This window comes from Poeciliopsis prolifica, unplaced genomic scaffold, assembly GCF_027474105.1.
Source record: "Poeciliopsis prolifica strain line A6 unplaced genomic scaffold, Auburn_PproV2 SCAFFOLD035, whole genome shotgun sequence".
NCBI classification, from domain to species: domain Eukaryota; kingdom Metazoa; phylum Chordata; class Actinopteri; order Cyprinodontiformes; family Poeciliidae; genus Poeciliopsis; species Poeciliopsis prolifica.
This window is the reverse complement of record NW_026562410.1, coordinates 6159400-6178054: the sequence shown is the minus strand read 5'-3', so window position 1 is coordinate 6178054 and position 18655 is coordinate 6159400. Positions and strand designations below refer to the sequence as shown.

The 18655-nt window shown below is 40.0% G+C and overlaps 1 long non-coding RNA gene across 1 annotated transcript; it reads left to right on the top strand.

Moving 5' to 3' along the window:
- The first annotated feature begins 1777 nt into the window (after positions 1 to 1777).
- On the top strand, positions 1778 to 8804 carry LOC129374163 (uncharacterized). The gene is made up of 5 exons (XR_008607465.1): positions 1778 to 2050; positions 2265 to 2357; positions 7775 to 7833; positions 7919 to 7959; positions 8108 to 8804. It is a non-coding gene; the product is annotated as an uncharacterized LOC129374163 (long non-coding RNA).
- The last annotated feature ends 9851 nt before the right edge of the window (positions 8805 to 18655 follow it).

The following is an 18655-nucleotide window of genomic DNA, read 5'->3' as shown; positions in this document are numbered from 1 at the left end:
GAGGGACCCTGGGGAAACCTGTAGGGAGCCGGGGAAACCTGTAGGGCCCGGGGAAAAAGGGACCCCCCGGGGAAACCTGTAGGGACCCCGGGGAAACCTGTAGGGACCCTGGGGAAACCTGTAGGGAGCCCGGGGAAACCTGTAGGGACCCCGGGGAAACCTGTAGGTAGCCCGGGGAAACCTGTAGGGAGCCCAGGGAAACCTGTAGGGACCCTGGGGAAACCTGTAGGGACCCCGGGAAAACTGTAGGGACCCCGGGGAAACCTGTAGGGAGCCCGGGGAAACCTGTAGGGACCCTGGGGAAACCTGTAGGGACCCAGGGGGAAACCTGTAGGGACGCAGGGGAGACCTGGAGGGATGCTGGGAAAATCTGTAGGGACGCCGGGGAAACCTGTAGGGACCCCGGGGAACCTGTAGGGACCCTGGGGAAACCTGTAGGGACCCCGGGGAAACCTGTAGGGACCCCGGGGAAACCTGTAGGGAGCCCGGGGAAACCTGTAGGGACCCTGGGGAAACCTGTAGGGACCCAGGGGGAAACCTGTAGGGACGCAGGGGAGACCTGGAGGGACGCTGGGAAAATCTGTAGGGACGCCGGGGAAACCTGTAGGGACCCCGGGGAAACCTGTAGGGACCCCGGGGAAACCTGTAGGGAGCCCGGGGAAACCTGTAGGGACCCTGGGGAAACCTGTAGGGAGCCCGGGGAAACCTGTAGGGACCCCGGGGAAACCTATAGGGAGCCCGGGGAAACCTGTAGGGACCCGGGGAAACCTGTAGGGACCCTGGGGAAACCTGTAGGGACGCAGGGGAGACCTGGAGGGACCCAGGGGGAAACCTGTAGGGACGCAGGGGAGACCTGGAGGGACGACGGGGAAACCTGTAGGGACCCCGGGGAAACCTGTAGGGACCCTGGGGAAACCTGTAGGGACGCAGGGGAGACCTGGAGGGACGCCGGGGAAACCTGTAGGGACCCTGGGGAAACCTGTAGGGACGCCAGGGAGACCTGTAGGGACCCCAGGGAAACCTGTAGGGACCCGGGGAGACCTGTAGGGACCCCGGGGAGACATGTAGGGACGCTGGGGAAACCTGGAGGGACGCAGGGGAGACCTGGAGGGACGACGGGGAAACCTGTAGGGACCCCGGGGAAACCTGTAGGGAGCCCGAGAAACCTGTAGGGACCCTGGGGAAACCTGTAGGGAGCCCGGGGAAACCTGTAGGGACCCCGGGGAAACCTGTAGGGAGCCCGGGGAAACCTGTAGGGACCCGGGGGAAACCTGTAGGGACCCTGGGGAAACCTGTAGGGAGCCCGGGGAAACCTGTAGGGACCCGGGGGAAACCTGTAGGGACCCTGGGGAAACCTGTAGGGACGCAGGGGAGACCTGGAGGGACCCAGGGGGAAACCTGTAGGGACGCAGGGGAGACCTGGAGGGACGACGGGGAAACCTGTAGGGACCCCGGGGAAACCTGTAGGGACCCTGGGGAAACCTGTAGGGAGCCTGGGGAAACCTGTAGGGACCCGGGGAAACCTGTAGGGACCCGGGGAAACCTGTAGGGACGCAGGGGAGACCTGGAGGGACCCAGGGGGAAACCTGTAGGGACGCAGGGGAGACCTGGAGGGACGACGGGGAACCTGTAGGGACCCCGGGGAAACCTGTAGGGACCCTGGGGAAACCTGTAGGGACGGCAGGGAGACCTGTAGGGACCCCAGGGAAACCTGTAGGGACCCCGGGGAGACATGTAGGGACGGGGGAAACCTGGAGGGACGCAGGGGAGACCTGGAGGGACGCAGGGGAGACCTGGAGGGACCCCAGGGAAACCTGTAGGGACCCCGGGGAGACCTGTAGGGACCCCGGGGAGACATGTAGGGACGCTGGGGAAACCTGGAGGGACGCCGGGAAAATCTGGAGGGACGCCGGGGAGACCTGGAGGGACGCCGGGAAAACCTGTAGGGACGCTGGGGAGATCAAGGTCAGAAGATGGTGATGGTGAGCTTGCTTCTACTCTTCCCATGATGGCCAGTCATCCTTAGACAGAAGCCGAAAACTTTTCAGAAGTAAATGTGTTTTGTTTTAAAATTTTATTTGCTTCTATACATGATTTGTTTGCATTTTTAAAATAACGTTACACCAATGTAATGAATGTCATGAAGTTCCTAAATTAGATACTTACATATCTAAATTATTACTATGTCTTTTCAAACTCTTGGTTGTCTTATGAAGAAAATATGACAACTAAAATGTACTGTTCTAATTCATGTTATATTCCAGGCTCCACAAACAGCTGTAGTACACATGATCCCTTCAACAGAAAATTATGCACTACCGTCTTCCACTGGAGATGTAGGACATCCCAAAGACCAGGTATGCACATATCCGCTGTGCCATAGTCATAGATGACCTTCTTAAGTTGTTCATAACAAAAGCAAATGGAATCAGAATTAAGAATGGAATTTAATCATGAAATGGCTGTGGACGACGGTGGAGTGTCAAGGGACGTGTATACAGCTTTCTGGGAGCAGTTCTTGGAGCTCTGTGAAGGGGAGGAGGGAGGTGCCAAAACTCAGACCAGACTTTTCCAAAGAGAGGTGATATGCAGTAAGCCAAATTGGGCCAAAGGACTCATTGATTATGGCATATTTCCAGTCAGGTTGTCCAAGACATTCATAGTTGCCTCTGTACTTGGTCTTCAAGCAGTAGAATCATCAATCAATCAGTCAAATTTTATTTGTATAGCACATTTCAGCTACAAGGCATTTCAAAGTGCTTGACATCATAAACACAAAACACAAAGGCATGCAACATAGAATAAAATACCAAGGTTTTTTTTTTTTTTCCTTTTTTTTTCTTTCCCCTTCTTCCCCTCTTTCTTCCCTTTCTTCCCCCTTCCCTTTGACACGGAATTTAAGCGCCTGTTACCGCCGGACTCCGCCGTCCGTTTAACCACGGGTATTCGCCGGGCCCCGTTGCCCACAACAGGAAAAAAAAAAAAAAAAAAAGATTACATACATAGCCACAAAATCAAATCCATACATATTACATTTCAAATGCAACTCTAAACAGGTGCGTTTTTACTTGAGATTTGAAGGAAGTCAGGGTTTCCGCTGTTTTACAGTTTTCTGGAAGTTTGTTCCAAAGTTTTGGTGCGTAGATGCTGAAAGCTGCTTCTCCTCTTTTGGTTCTGGTTCTGGGGATGCAGAGCAGACCAGAACCAGAAGACCTGAGAGGTCTGTAAGGTTGATACAACAACAGCAGATCTTTGATGTATTGTGGTGCTAAACCATTCAGTGATTTGTAAACTAACAACAGTATTTTAAAATCTATTCTTTGAGCTACAGGGAGCCAGTGGAGGGACTTTAAAACTGGTGTTATGTGCTCTATCTTCATGGTTCCAGTGAGAACGCGAGCAGCAGCGTTCTGGATCAACTGCAGCTTTTGATTGATTTATTGGACAGACCTGTGAAGACACTGTTGCAATAATCAATGCGACTAAAGACAAACGCATGAATAAGTTTCTCTAGATCTGGCTGAGACATTAGTCCTCTAATCCTGGAGATGTTCTTCAGGTGGTAGAAGGCTGATTTTGTTACTGTCTTTATGTGGCTCTGGTCTTTATGTGGCTCCGAGTCCATCACTACTCCCAGGTTTCGGGCCTGATCGCTAGTTTTTAGTTGTAATAACTGAAGCTGTGCATTGACTCTAGATCGTTCCTCTTTAGGTCCAAAAATAATGACTTCAGTTTTATTTTTGTTCAGTTGGAGAAAGTTTTGGCACATCCACACATTTATCTGTTCTAAACATTTATTCAGTGATTGGATGGGTTCAGAGTCACCTGACATCGTAATGTAGAGCTGTGTGTCATCTGCATAGTTATGGTACTTAATATTATTCCCTGTTATGACCTGAGCTAGTGGGAGAATATAAATATTAAATAAGAGGGGTCCTAGGATTGAACCTTGGGGTACCCCACATGTGACCTTTGACCTCTTTGATGAGAAGTTTCCAATTGAAACAAAGAAATCCCTGTTCTTTATGTAGGATTCAAACCAGTCGAGCACCGAACCAGAGAGTCCAACCCAACTTTCAAGTCGATTCAATAATATGTCATGGTCGACAGTGTCAAAAGCTGCACTGAGGTCCAACAGAACCAGCACCGTGGTTCTGCTACAGTCCGTATTTATATGAATATCATTGAATACTTTTACGAGGGCAGTCTCCGTCTGTGGTGAGCACGAAAACCAGACTGGAAAGTGTCAAAGCAGTTGGTCATCATGAGGAAACTATTTAATTGTTTACACACAGTTTTTTCAATAACTTTGCTGATGAATGGGAGATTTGAGATTGGCCTGTAATTCTGCAATAGTGATTTGTCCAGGTTGTTCTTTTTTAACAGTGGTTTGATGACTGCTGTTTTCAAGGCCTGGGGAAAACACCTGATGTAAGCGATGAGTTACTATTTGGATCAGATCAGTAGCAATAACAGGCAGGACTTTCTTAAAGAAATGTGTGGGTAGGACATCCAGACAGCAGGAGCTTGAACTTAATTGACTTATAATTTCTTCTAGAGTTTTATAATTAAGTAGTTGAAAATGGGTCATTTTTTCTGTATTTGTTTTGTTTTGGTACAGCAATGGTTCTGGCTTTGAAGTTGATGTGCAGATTAATCCTCTGATTTTTTGGATTTTCTCTGAAAAGAAGCTGGAAAACTTGTTCCAGGCAGCATTAGATTGGAGTTCATGTGGTAACGTCACAGGAGGGTTTGTGAGCCTGTCAACTGTTGCAAATAACGTTCGAGCATTATTGATGTTTTTGTTTATGACATCTGCAAAGAAAGCCTCCCTTGCATGTTTTAGTGTTAAGTGATAGTTACGTAGTTTTTCTTTGTAGATGTCATGATGAACATGAAGTTGAGTTTTACGCCATTATCGTTCTGCCCTGCGGCAGACTTGTCTTGCAGACCGAACTATTTGTGCATTTCTCCATGAAGATTTCTTTCTACCAGTCAAAACCTTTACTTTAAATGGGGCAATGGAATTAATGATATATGAGACTTTAGACTGAAAATCATCTAACAACTGATCTACATCATTACAGCTTAAGGGTGAGGAGGAAGAATAGATTTGATTAAATGTTTCTGTTGTGTTTTCTGTGAAAGAACGTTTTGTGACAGTAGCTGTTTGTCCAAGTGGGTCAAAGAATAAAGAACCTTCAAAGATAACAGCAAAGTGATCCGACAGGGCGACATCAGTTACAGAGACATTGGAAATAGTCACACCCTTACTGATAACCAGGTCCAGTGTGTGTCCTTGAGTGTGTGTTGCCTGTTTACATGTTGTGTTAAACCAAAATTTTCTAAAATATCAGAGAGCTTTTTTGCTCCTCTGTTTTCGGGTTTGTCCACATGAATGTTAAAATCACCAACAATTATTAAACAATCATAATCAATGCATAGAGATAAAAGATCATTCAAGTCAGTAAAGAAATTTTCCACATATGCTGGAGTTTTGTATAAAGTTAGTGTCAAAGTTCGTTTGAAGCCTTTAACCTGAATTCCAAGATACTCAAAAGATGTGAAATGACCGAAAGAGATTTTACTACAGTTTATGGTATTTTTAAATATAGAAGCCACGCCTCCTCCTTTTTTATGTTTTCTATTCTCACTTAAAAAATTGTAGTCAGGAGGCGCTGATTCAATGAGTACAATTTGGTCATTATCGTCATTCAACCATGTTTCTGTCAGTCATCAACATCACATTATACTCAGTGATGAAATCATTAATTAATAGAGCTTTAGCACAGAGTGATCTGGTATTTAAAGTGCTATTTTAAGTGACTTGGAGGCCAAAAGATTTTCAGTCTGAGGTTCCTTTAGGCAGGGATCAGCCTGAGGTTCAAATTAGGACCGCTGTATTTCATATTTCTATTTTTGGAACCCTAACATGGCAGGCTCTTTCCAGTCAATACTCACAGTAATCCTCTAATGGCATCTCTCAGTAACATGTACAGTTTCACAGAATCATATGGATCTGATGGTGTCATTAGACCATATTCTGCCATTAAAACATTGCAAATGTCATACACAGCAGAATCACATGGTATGGTCTGCCGAAAAGTGCATGCATCTCTACACAGTTGAATCTGTTCTACTTCAAAAGGAGTGAGGAAGTCTGTAGTTCTGTACAGTTCAGGTAGGGCATACATCACATTGGGCCGACCGCTGGGAACGTGCAAGTTTTTTAGATGGCCTGATGTGGTGTGTATTCCATAGTTGTGCTGTGTCATCCAGCTCATCCTGTAACATAAAACAGAAAAATTGAGTACATTTTTGTTAACCTCAGCTATAAAAAGGATTAGGCATAGTCACTGTTTTATGTCATAATTACAAAATAATGTTTATTTAGGTTGTACTGACTATTTGTCCAAAACTCAAATTCAAAAGTAACAAAACGTAAGACTAAAAGGTGAATTCAACTCAAATAGTGCAAATGGTGCATCATGGATTCTACAAAAGGTCAAAATGCAGTTCTTTGTTTTATTCCACTATTCAGACAAAACAAGTAACAGGCCTCACAGGATTCCACTACTTCTTTCAGTCTGATTCCTACACCTGTTGTTTTTATGAACTGGCTGACCGATTGGATAGACTGACTGATGACTAACTGAATAGACTGGTAAAAACCTTTTGACCACCCACGTGCATAATGTGCTAGTTCAATCTGTACTGTGTAACACCCACGTCCCAAAATTTAATTAATTAACTTAAGTGAACCAGCAAACTTATTTTAAATAAACTGAACAAAAATTTTAATTATAAATCAACTAGAAAATAAGGAAGAAATAAAAATTAACTAAATCTAAATAAGATTTAACTAAGAAGGAGAAACAGCTCCTATAAAGTACTTTCAGACTTGCTGTTTAGAACTGTCATTCATACAATTACAGTTGTTACCGAGTTATAGAAATACATTGTGACATTTCTTAGATGAATTGATTTTAAAGATTACTTTGGTATCTTGTAACAGTTTGACTTTTGACACAGTTAGAAACTTAATGCATATTTAAACGCCTGCTATTGGGTTAAAATTCGTTCACTTTTGATTTGGTTTTAAAAAATGATAGCCAATGAAATTGAATGTATCTTCATTATAATAGAGGTTTAAATGCAGCTGTCAAATGATCCCTTGTTGCTGCTGTAGTGTAAAATCTCACACTATAACAGCAAGTAACCTGCTCTTTCGTGTTATGACATTAAGGTAGAAAAAGTAACCAGTGCATTTTCAGCACCACAGATGTGTGAACAGCGACCACGAAAGAACAACTGGAGAATCGCTTTGTTTCATGATATTATAATTTACCACATATAAACACAAAGACATCTACTTCTCTTTGTAGAAACATATCACTTTCGTTTATGGGTGTGCCACCGTCGTGCGTTATTTCCAATTTTCAGTGTGATAAAAGTATGCACCTACGTCACAAAATTGAGCGTTCGCTTGACATTCAAGTATTGTACGAACAAAATACTAGACAGTGAACGCCACAAATAACCAGATACCATTAATGTTGATTTAATGTCCATGCCTTTCAGGCTTTCTTCCTTCCAAAGTATCTCATCCATCATAAATATTCAATTTGATTCAGGACTTTACAAGTCCTTATATATTGCTTTTCAATTGTTTTATGTAGGTGCAGCACTGTATTGGGTATTTAATTCCCACCACAGCGACATTTGTTGAATTTACCGAAACAACTTGGTTATTTTTGCTCTTTGATCGTTTAAGGTGTGTGAGGGAAAGCCAGAGCCCAGACTGCTGTACTGGGTTATTTCTGTTTTGAACAGGTATGTGAGTTGATTCAAGATATTATGTGGATGTTAGATTAATGCAGTTTATCTAACATTGCTTGTCTGTGATTTCTTTGTTGAGAAATGGCCACAGAAAAAAATGAGGAGCTGGAGTGTGGCAAGGTGATCTTGTTTTTCTTTTGAGTTAATTTATGATTCTTATATTGTTTGGACTGTGTATTTTGAAGTTAGTTAGTTTCCTAGATTATTTTGGTTTAAATGTTGGGTTGTTGTGTTGCATGTTTTGATTGGTACAACACGGCTGGAGAAGACGGCCAGGTGAGACGGCTGCAGCTGGACGGGCAGATGGACCAGGTGGGCTACAGACGTCGGTTGTAGGAGGACGGAGGTGGACTGGAGGTTTGGAGATGGAGGACTGGCCCAAACTGGCCCAAAAGGAGTACTGCTGATCTGGACGCCGCAGAGGAGCTGGAGCCCAGCTGGAAGAGCGGGAATTGCGGGATCGCAGCTGGAGGTCTGTTGGGAACCGGAGGATCGGTCGGCCTGGGAGCAGCAGAGGACTACATCCCTTTCCCCTCCCTTGTTGTTGGGCCAGCTAAGACTCTCTCTCAGATTTAATCTGGAGATGGAGGACTGGCCCCAAGGAGTGCTGCTGATCTGGCGGCCAACTGTAGGAGTGGGGACTGCTAGGTCGCCGCTGGAGGTTCGCTGGGAACCGGAGGATCGGTCGGACCTCTACTGGAAACAGTAGAGGACCGCGCCCCCTTTTCCCCGTTTTGGGCCAGTTAAGAATCTCTCACAAACTTGTGTATTGATTTCTTGTCAGGAACTGTCTATGCCTCCTTTTTTTAACCAGCTGTTTTTGTAAATAAATTATTGAATCTTGATTGAGACTCTGTGTACAATCCTTGCAGACTACTATTTTCTTTATTGAGACTAAAACCTCTCGACCATCACAGGAGGCTCAACTTGCAGAGTTAAAGGGACTCTGAAGGGATACCAGGGGACTCTGAAGGGATACCAGGGGACTCTGAAGGGACCCCTTCAGAGTCTCTAGAACCAGGGGATCCAGCCAAGTTCCATGCAGGCATTGGATGCACTAAACCTGTAAGGTTTAGGGTAAAGGTTAGGTGGCAGAAGGTAAGTCGGTGGTCCCTGGACGAGATCCAGGGTCTGGGAACCGTTTACCCAGAACGATGCTCACTGGGGCTTGGTCAGTTGCAAGGGTGCCAGGTGACTGGCACCGGACTGGGCCTTTCCTGGGGACTCCTTGGGACAGTGCCCAACCCTGGGAGCCATTCCCTGGAGCCCCCCGGCCGAGATCAGAGAGCTATGTATTCTGTGGTTGTTCAATGGGGAATGCCAAGTTGAAAGGGTGCCACGTTACTCTCTTCCTCAAATTGTTGTTAAAACACTTAAGAGTTGAGACTCTTCAACGGCCGAATTACTACGTTTTTCAAAACAACAATATATGTTGAGGTGTCAACACCTGTTGAGCCCTGTTTTTCTGGTAACGAAACAAAACTAAAGATCTGATTTTGATTTTTATAAAATTTACCTACATGTTTCTTATATCTAAATAGATAAATAATATTTCAAAAAAACCTAACTAACTTTTTACTGTGTTTTTTTTGTGAATGTTTGTTAATTCTTGATTGTATGTTTGTAATGTCTTTTTGTTGTTTGGGTCTCCTTGTCTAGAACTACAGATGTAAATTAGCAATTATGCTACAATCTGGCCCATTTACAGTCTATACAGTAGTGTTGATTGTTCATTAATGTGCACTGTCCTTAATAAAGAGTAGGGGTAATAAAGATTATTTAAATATTAATTTTATTTAAATATTATTTTAATCAATGAAGTGTTGAGACACTTAAAGAGTGGCAGAATTTCTGTTTTCTAAAAACAATATTTGTTAAGCTGTTGCTAAAAGACAAGCTTGTTTTCTTGTAATGAATCGAAAACGAATTAAAGAGATAAGTGTTTTGTTTTGTTTTTTAATCAAATTTACATACCATAAGTTTCTTGTCTCTTACAAAAACACTGATGTTTTATGAACAATTAGTGTTGACAAACTTTCAAAGACCGTCAGAATTACTATGTTTTTGGGTCAATATTTGTTTAGCTGCTGTTTTTCTTGTTGAAACGAAGTAAAGATCTTATTTTTATAAAATTTACCAACTCCAAGTGTCTTGTGTTAAGTAGATAAATGAATATTTCAGAACCACTTATGTTTCATTAATCTAATGAGTGTTGACACACTTCAAAAGATTGGCAGAATTGCTGTTTTTTTTTTTTTTTTCAAAAATTAGATTTGTTGAGCTGTTGCTAAGACACAATCTTTTTTTCTGCTAACGAATTGAAACGACCAAAAGACGTGAGTTTTATTTTATAAAATTGACCTACTTTAAGTTTCTTATCTCTTTGGAAAAACTCTTATGTCTTATGAACAATTAGAGTTTGAGACATTTCAAAACAGGGGTAGAAAACTGTTTTTCAAAAACAACAATGTTTGTTAAGCTGTTGCTAAAAGACAAGCTTGTTTTTTTGTAATGAATTGAAATGAATTAAAGAGATAAGTGGTTTTTTTTAATCAAATTTACATACCATAAGTTTCTTGTCTCTTACAAAAACACTGATGTTTTATGAACAATTAGTGTTGACAAACTTTCAAAAGACCGTCAGAATTACTATGTTTTTGGGTCAATATTTGTTTAGCTGCTGTTTTTCTTGTTGAAACAAAGTAAAGATCTTATTTTTATAAAATTTACCAACTCCAAGTGTCTTGTGTTAAGTAGATAAATGAATATTTCAGAACCACTTATGTTTTATTAATCAAACAGAGTGTTGAGACAGTTCAAAAGAGTGGAAGAATTGCTGTTTTTTTTTTTTTTTTTTCAAAAATTAGATTTGTTGAGCTGTTGCTAAGACACAATCTTTTTTTCTGGTAACGAATTGAAACGACCAAAAGACGTGAGTTTTATTTTTATAAAATTGACCTACTTTAAGTTTCTTATCTCTTGGAAAAACTCTTATGTCTTATGAACAATTAGAGTTTGAGACATTTCAAAACAGGGGTAGAATAACTGTTTTTCAAAAACAACAATGTTTGTTAAGCTGTTGCTAAGAGACGAGCTTTCTTTCTTGCAACGAATTGAAACGAACCAAAGACCTGAGTTTTATTTTTATAAGATTTACCTATTATAAGTTTCTTGTGTCTAAGTAGATAAATAATCTTTCAACAACACTTATGTTTTATGAAACAATGTAGTGTTGAGACACTCCAAGACAGGCAGAATTACTATGTTCTTTTAAAAAATATTTTTTGTCAAATTTATCAAATTTATCTACTATACATTTCTTGTGTCTAAGTAAATCAATAATATTTCAAAAACAGTTTGTTAAGCTGTTGCCAAGAGAGATGCTCTTTTCTGGTAACGAATTGAAACGAAGTAAAGATCTTATTTTTATTTTTAGAAAATGTACCTACTACAAGTTTCTTGTGTCTTTCAAAGAGACTTATACTTTTAAGAATCAATAGAGTGTTGACACATTTCAAAGAAGTGGCAGAATTACTATGTTTTTTTCCAAAAATAACAATAGCTGTTCGTTCAGCTGCTTCTTAGACATAAGCTTGTTTTCTGGTCACGAATTGAAACGAAATAAAGACCTGATTTTTATTTTTAGAAAATTTACTAACTTTAGGTTTCTTGTGTCTAAGTAGATAAATGATATTTCAACGACACTTCTGTTTTATGAAAAATTAAGAGTGTTGATACACTTTAAAAATAACGGCAGAATTACTATGTTTTTTTCAAAAAATAATATTTGTTAAGCTGTTGCTAAGAGACGAGCTTTTTTTCTTGCAACGAATTGAAACGAACTAAAGATCTGAGTTTTATTTTTATAAAATTTACCTATGAAGCCAGGAGTAATGATGCACACAGAGCTTAAAAAAATAGAATATAGAAGAATAGTTTTCTCTCTCTCAAATGCAGATATATAAAAAATAAAATTCCCTTCTCACCCACCGCGGGTGGTTCTTATCCTCTGAGCTCGGGTCCTCTACCAGAGGCCTGGGAGCTTGAGGGTCCTGCGCAGTATCTTGGCTGTGCCAAGGACTGCACATTTCTGGACTGAGATGTCTGATGTTGTTCCTGGGATCTGTTGTAGCCACTGCTCCAGTTTGGGGGTTACTGCCCCGAGGGCCCCGATGACCACAGGCACCACTGTGGTCTTCACCTTCCAGGCCCTCTCCAGTTCTTCCCTGAGGCCCTGGTATTTCTCCAGTTTCTCGTGCTCCTTTTTCCTGATGTTGCAATCACTTGGTATTGCTACATCTACCACAACGGCTTTCCTCTGTTGTTTATCCACTACGACAATGTCTGGTTGGTTCGCCATTACCATTCTGTCTGTCTGGATCTGGAAGTCCAACAGGATCTTAGCTCTGGCGTTCTCCACCACCTTTGGGGGTGTTTCCCACTTTGATCTCGGGGTTTCCAGTCCATATTCTGCACAGATGTTTCTGTACACTATGCCTGCCACTTGGTTATGTCGTTCCATGTACGCTTTCCCTGCCAGTATCTTGCACCCTGCTGTGATGTGCTGGACTGTCTCAGGGGCCTCCTTGCACAACCTACACCTTGGGTCTTGTCTGGTGTGGTAGATCTGGGCCTCTATTGCTCAGGTATTATATATATATATATATATATATATATATATATATATATATATATATATATATATATATATATATATATATATATATATATATATATATATATATATATATATATGCTGAAAAAACATGACCCGTATTCAATCAACGGTTAGCTTCAGTGAAAATGGCGGCCGTAGCTTCACAGAGCTAAACTCTAACAACGGGTAAAACAAACGGCAGTGGCAATTCGAGAACTCGGATCTTCTGGTCAGGTGGCCATATAGTCACCTTCCTCCAACCGGTCTCGGTGCACAAAATGTCCTTCTCTTCTGTTTGGATTTTAGTGCCACGATACATGAATGAGTTTTTTTTTTTTATTTCCGGTCATTTTAGACCTCTCTGTAACAACAGCACCACATGCTGGCAAAAACAAGAATAACAACCAGTCGGTGAAACAAAAACATGCCTTTAAAAATACATTTGACAGGTACCCATTTTTTCACCTGGTTATACCTACTTTAAGTTTCTTATCTCTTTTGAAAAACACTTATGTTTTATGAACAATTAGAGTGTTGAGACACTTTAAAAAGAGAGGCAGAATTACTGTTTTTTTCCAAAAAATATTTTTTTAAGCTGTTGCTGAGACACAATCTTTTTTCTGGTAACAAATTGAAACGAAGTAATGACCTGATTTTTATTTTTATAACATTTACCTACTACAAGTTTCTTGTGTCTAAGTAGATGAATAATATTTCAACAACACTTATGTTTCATTAATCTAATGAGTGTTGACACACTTCAAAAGATTGGCAGAATTATTATGTTTTTTTTCCAAAAATAACAAGATTTGTTAAGCTGTTGTTAAGAGACGAGCTTTTTTTTCTAGTATCGAATTGAAATGAAGTAAAGACCTGAGTTTTATTTTTATAAAATTTACCTTCTTTAAGTTTCTTGTCTCTTTCAAAACTCTTATGTTTTATTAATCAATGGAGTGTTGAGACACTTCAAAAGAGCGGCAAAATTATGTTTTTTTCCAAAATAACAGTATTTGTTAAGCTCTTGCTAAGAGACGAGCTTTTTTCTGGTCACAAATTGAAATGAAGTATGATCTGATTTTTATTTTGAAAAATTTTACCTACCATAAGTTTCCTGTGTTTAAGCAGATAAATAATATTTCAAAACCACTTCTGTTTTTCTGGACAATTAGAGTGTTGACACACTAATTGTTGTTTAGTCTGTTTTATTCATATCAGAACTGATGTTTCTTAGAACTGTTTCTATTTTGCAGTGTTGTTGTGTGATTGTTTCTGTGTGTGTTTAAATGATCTTTTTATCACCTTGCTTCAAGAAAAATTTCCCTTAGCGGACAATAAACTGATATTTTGCTTTCTGAGCTCATAACGTTAAAAGACATTTTTGGAATAAAGCATATTCTCTTGCTGCTGTGAGCTCAAACCAGAGTTAAAGAAAAAGTATTTAAAAAATATGCGAAACGACAACTACCACCAAAAGGATATTTACAGAAATTATTGCATTACAATTGAGCAAAACAGTAAAACATCTCAATGTTCAACATCTTACAGACATTTACTGTTAATTCTTCAAACTTAGGGAGATGCATCTTTGGCGAGCTCCCAAGGTCTAGCAACAGTTAAGTCCATAATTATTCATACTCCAGGTTGATTCAGAACGTTTATGATCATCATTCAACAAAATGATGATCACATTGTTTTATTTTAGGAAAATAAAACAATGTAATCTGTTCTATTTACCAACAATCGAAAATTGAATTCATTTTTTTTCTGGAAGTTGGTGTCAACAAACGTTTTTACTGTCTTTAGTAATTAATAGAATCCATATTTTGATAAGAGAGTCCAACCAAGCAGTTCTGGAATGAACTTCGTCAGAAACTCTCTCGGAGATCCACCCTCAATTTTTTCCGGCAATCCGATGATTTTAATATTCTGCCGTCTGCAACGGGCCTCAAATCGATCAGTTTCACGCGTAGAGCTTCATTCATTGGGTTTAGTCATCCTCGATGTCAAGACAGTCGGTCAGAGCAAGGAGGAACCGAAAAATGAGTAGAATATCAATGCAAATGTAAAATTATTTTGAGCGGTGAGGAGCCGAAAGAAACACGTCTACTCCATACGGTGCTCACTTGCGCCCCCAAAATACAAATTGTTTTTATTCAAACTGCAGACGTTTTTCAGTTGTTCTGCTGAGGCTGTTACACCGATTTGTGACATCACTTTCTTCTGTGACATCATAGAGCTGCATTCTTGAATTCCAGGGAACAGCCAGGAAAATATCAATCATTTGTCTGTGATTTGTTTTGGACAATGGACAACGAACAATATCTGGAGCTGGAGGCTCAACTTGCAGAGCACGAGCTTGAAAACAACAGGAAGTTTGAGAAATGGAGAACGAAATTCTCTATTTAAGGCGAAAACTAGAACGTCTCAACAAAAGGGTGGAGGATGTAAATGACCTTATTAGTAATTTGTGTTTCCTCATTTAAAAACGAGTATTTGTTAACATAAGAATTTATGCTTTTATTTTGAAAGGGTTTTAACGGAAGTGTGGTGAAGTGTGACGCCAACGTTAGACAATTAACTGACAATTAACTGCTGGTCATCGCGCAGAAAGAGAGCGCTCAGGTTGGAGTGAAGCTAATAAAGGAGTAGTTCAGATTAGAGTGTAGACAGTCAGTTGGTTGGCGCTTGGTTGATGGGGAACAAGGTGAGAGTTTTTAATATGTAATATATATTTAGTTTTACTGTAAAATGTGTAATTTGCTTTGGGTGTGACGGTTGCGTTATTATACGGCACTAATATTCGTTGATTAACCGTTAATAGTTAATATGTTGCACTTTATGACAGGTTTAATTACAGAATGTAAGAAAATTGATTTATATGTTAAAGTAAAATGTGAAAACAACACTGTTTGAGTTATTAATGTATTTTATTTGTATGTTCTGTAGCTCTTACGGTGTGTTCACAAAAAAAAAAAGGCATTAAATAAACGTTGTGAACCATCAGTTTGAGAGACCATCCATTCAACCGGGACGCTACAGTAAGAGCTTGACCCAAGAGGAGTAAGAGCTTCACCCAGAGCTAAGAAAAAGTTCAATCCACCCTCAGCACCGAAGTCCCAGCGAAAGCCACATTAAGGTTCCAGCTCCACGGCTCCAAACAACGTCTTCTGGGATTTGATGGTCAACTTTATCACCCTGTCTTCACATGGAAACATCTGAAAAGGAAACAGAGTACATCGAGGACCTACCTGTCAACGAGGAAGAGGAGCTTTATGCTCTGTTCGTCAAAGGAGGCCCACAGAAAAAATGCGAGCATATCAGGAGGAGGAAGCCCACAAAAAGGAAAAACGTCTGCTCAAAGTTTATGATCAATGGAAAAGGCAAGTACGTACGACAAGAGAACAACTGAAAGGAGACATAACAAACAGTCAAATTGCTTCACTCCTGGACATCTTAGAAAAGGAAAGGGATAGTGTCATAAAGTTATATACAGAAATAAGGGAAATCATTACTCCCTGCAGTGACACTAGGCGACTTATAGATGCATGCGAAGCGGTCACTAATGACATTATCAAAGTTGCATATGAAAGACTCTCAGGGATAGATGATTATGACAGAGGAAAAGTGAAGGCACGTCTACGTGAACTTCTTACTCCAGACTATGTTCAATCCATTTACAGTTCTTCCATGACACACTCAAGTAAACGCTCAGCTGCCAGTAACTCAAACTCTGCAAGGTCAATAGCAGATGTAAAGAGAGCAGAGGCTGCAGCAGAGTTGGCAGCCAAGGAGGCAGAGTATGAATTGTTATTGTTTCGTTAAAATTCATAGTTTCACGCGTCCTTTACTCTCCGTGTCTAAGGAATGACACAGATATTGGATCTGTTGCCATAACAAGTAGTGTTGATTGTTCATTAATGTGCACTGTCCTTAATAAAGAGTAGGGGTAATAAAGATCATTTAAATATTATTTTTATTTAAATATTATTTTAATCAATGAAGTGTTGAGACACTTAAAGAGTGGCAGAATTTCTGTTTTCTAAAAAGACAAGCTTGTTTTTTTGTAATGAATTGAAATGAATTAAAGAGATAAGTGGTTTTTTTTAATCAAATTTACATACCATAAGTTTCTTGTCTCTTACAAAAACACTGATGTTTTATGAACAATTAGTGTTGACAAACTTTCAAAAGACCGTCAGAATTACTATGTTTTTGGGTCAATATTTGTTTAGCTGCTGTTTTTCTTGTTGAAACAAAGTAAAGATCTTATTTTTATAAAATTTACCAACTCCAAGTGTCTTGTGTTAAGTAGATAAATGAATATTTCAGAACCACTTATGTTTTATTAATCAAACAGAGTGTTGAGACAGTTCAAAAGATGGAAGAATTGCTGTTTTTTTTTTTTTTTTTTAAAAATTAGATTTGTTGAGCTGTTGCTAAGACACAATCTTTTTTTCTGGTAACGAATTGAAACGACCAAAAGACGTGAGTTTTATTTTTATAAAATTGACCTACTTTAAGTTTCTTATCTCTTTGGAAAAACTCTTATGTCTTATGAACAATTAGAGTTTGAGACATTTCAAAACAGGGGTAGAATAACTGTTTTTCAAAAACAACAATGTTTGTTAAGCTGTTGCTAAGAGACGAGCTTTCTTTCTTGCAACGAATTGAAACGAACCAAAGACCTGAGTTTTATTTTTATAAGATTTACCTATTATAAGTTTCTTGTGTCTAAGTAGATAAATAATCTTTCAACAACACTTATGTTTTATGAAACAATGTAGTGTTGAGACACTCCAAGACAGGCAGAATTACTATGTTCTTTTAAAAAATATTTTTTGTCAAATTTATCAAATTTATCTACTATACATTTCTTGTGTCTAAGTAAATCAATAATATTTCAAAAACAGTTTGTTAAGCTGTTGCCAAGAGAGATGCTCTTTTCTGGTAACGAATTGAAACAAAGTAAAGATCTTATTTTTATTTTTAGAAAATGTACCTACTACAAGTTTCTTGTGTCTTTCAAAGACACTTATACTTTTAAGAATCAATAGAGTGTTGACACATTTCAAAGGAGCGGCAGAATTACTATGTTTTTTTCCAAAAATAACAATAGCTGTTCGTTCAGCTGCTTCTTAGACATAAGCTTGTTTTCTGGTCACGAATTGAAACGAAGTAAAGACCTGATTTTTATTTTTAGAAAATTTATTAACTTTAGGTTTCTTGTGTCTAAGTAGATAAATGATATTTCAACGACACTTCTGTTTTATGAAAAATTAAGAGTGTTGATACACTTTAAAAATAACGGCAGAATTACTATGTTTTTTTCAAAAAATAATATTTGTTAAGCTGTTGCTAAGAGACGAGCTTTTTTTCTTGTCACGAATTGAAACGAACTAAAGATCTGAGTTTTATTTTTATAAAATTTACCTATGAAGCCAGGAGTAATGATGCACACAGAGCTTAAAAAAATAGAATATAGAAGAATAGTTTTCTCTCTCTCAAATGCAGATATATAAAAAAATAAAATTCCCTTCTCACCCACCGCGGGTGGTTCTTATCCTCTGAGCTCGGGTCCTCTACCAGAGGCCTGGGAGCTTGAGGGTCCTGCGCAGTATCTTGGCTGTGCCAAGGACTGCACATTTCTGGACTGAGATGTCTGATGTTGTTCCTGGGATCTGTTGTAGCCACTGCTCCAGTTTGGGGGTTACTGCCCCGAGGGCCCCGATGACACAGGCACCACTGTGGTCTTCACCTTCCAGGCCCTCTCCAGTTCTTCCCTGAGGCCCTGGTATTTCTCCAGTTTCTCGTGCTCCTTTTTCCTGATGTTGCAATCACTTGGTATTGCTACATCTACCACAATGGCTTTCCTCTGTTATTTTTATCCACTACGACAATGTCTGGTTGGTTCGCCATTACCATTGTCTGTCTGGATCTGGAAGTCCACAGGATCTTAGCTCTAGCTCCCACCACCTTTGGGGGTGTTTCCCACTTTGATCTCGGGGTTTCCAGTCCATATTCTGCACAGATGTTTCTGTACACTATGCCTGCCACTTGGTTATGTCGTTCCATGTACGCTTTCCCTGCCAGTATCTTGCACCCTGCTGTGATGTGCTGGACTGTCTCAGGGGCCTCCTTGCACAACCTACACCTTGGGTC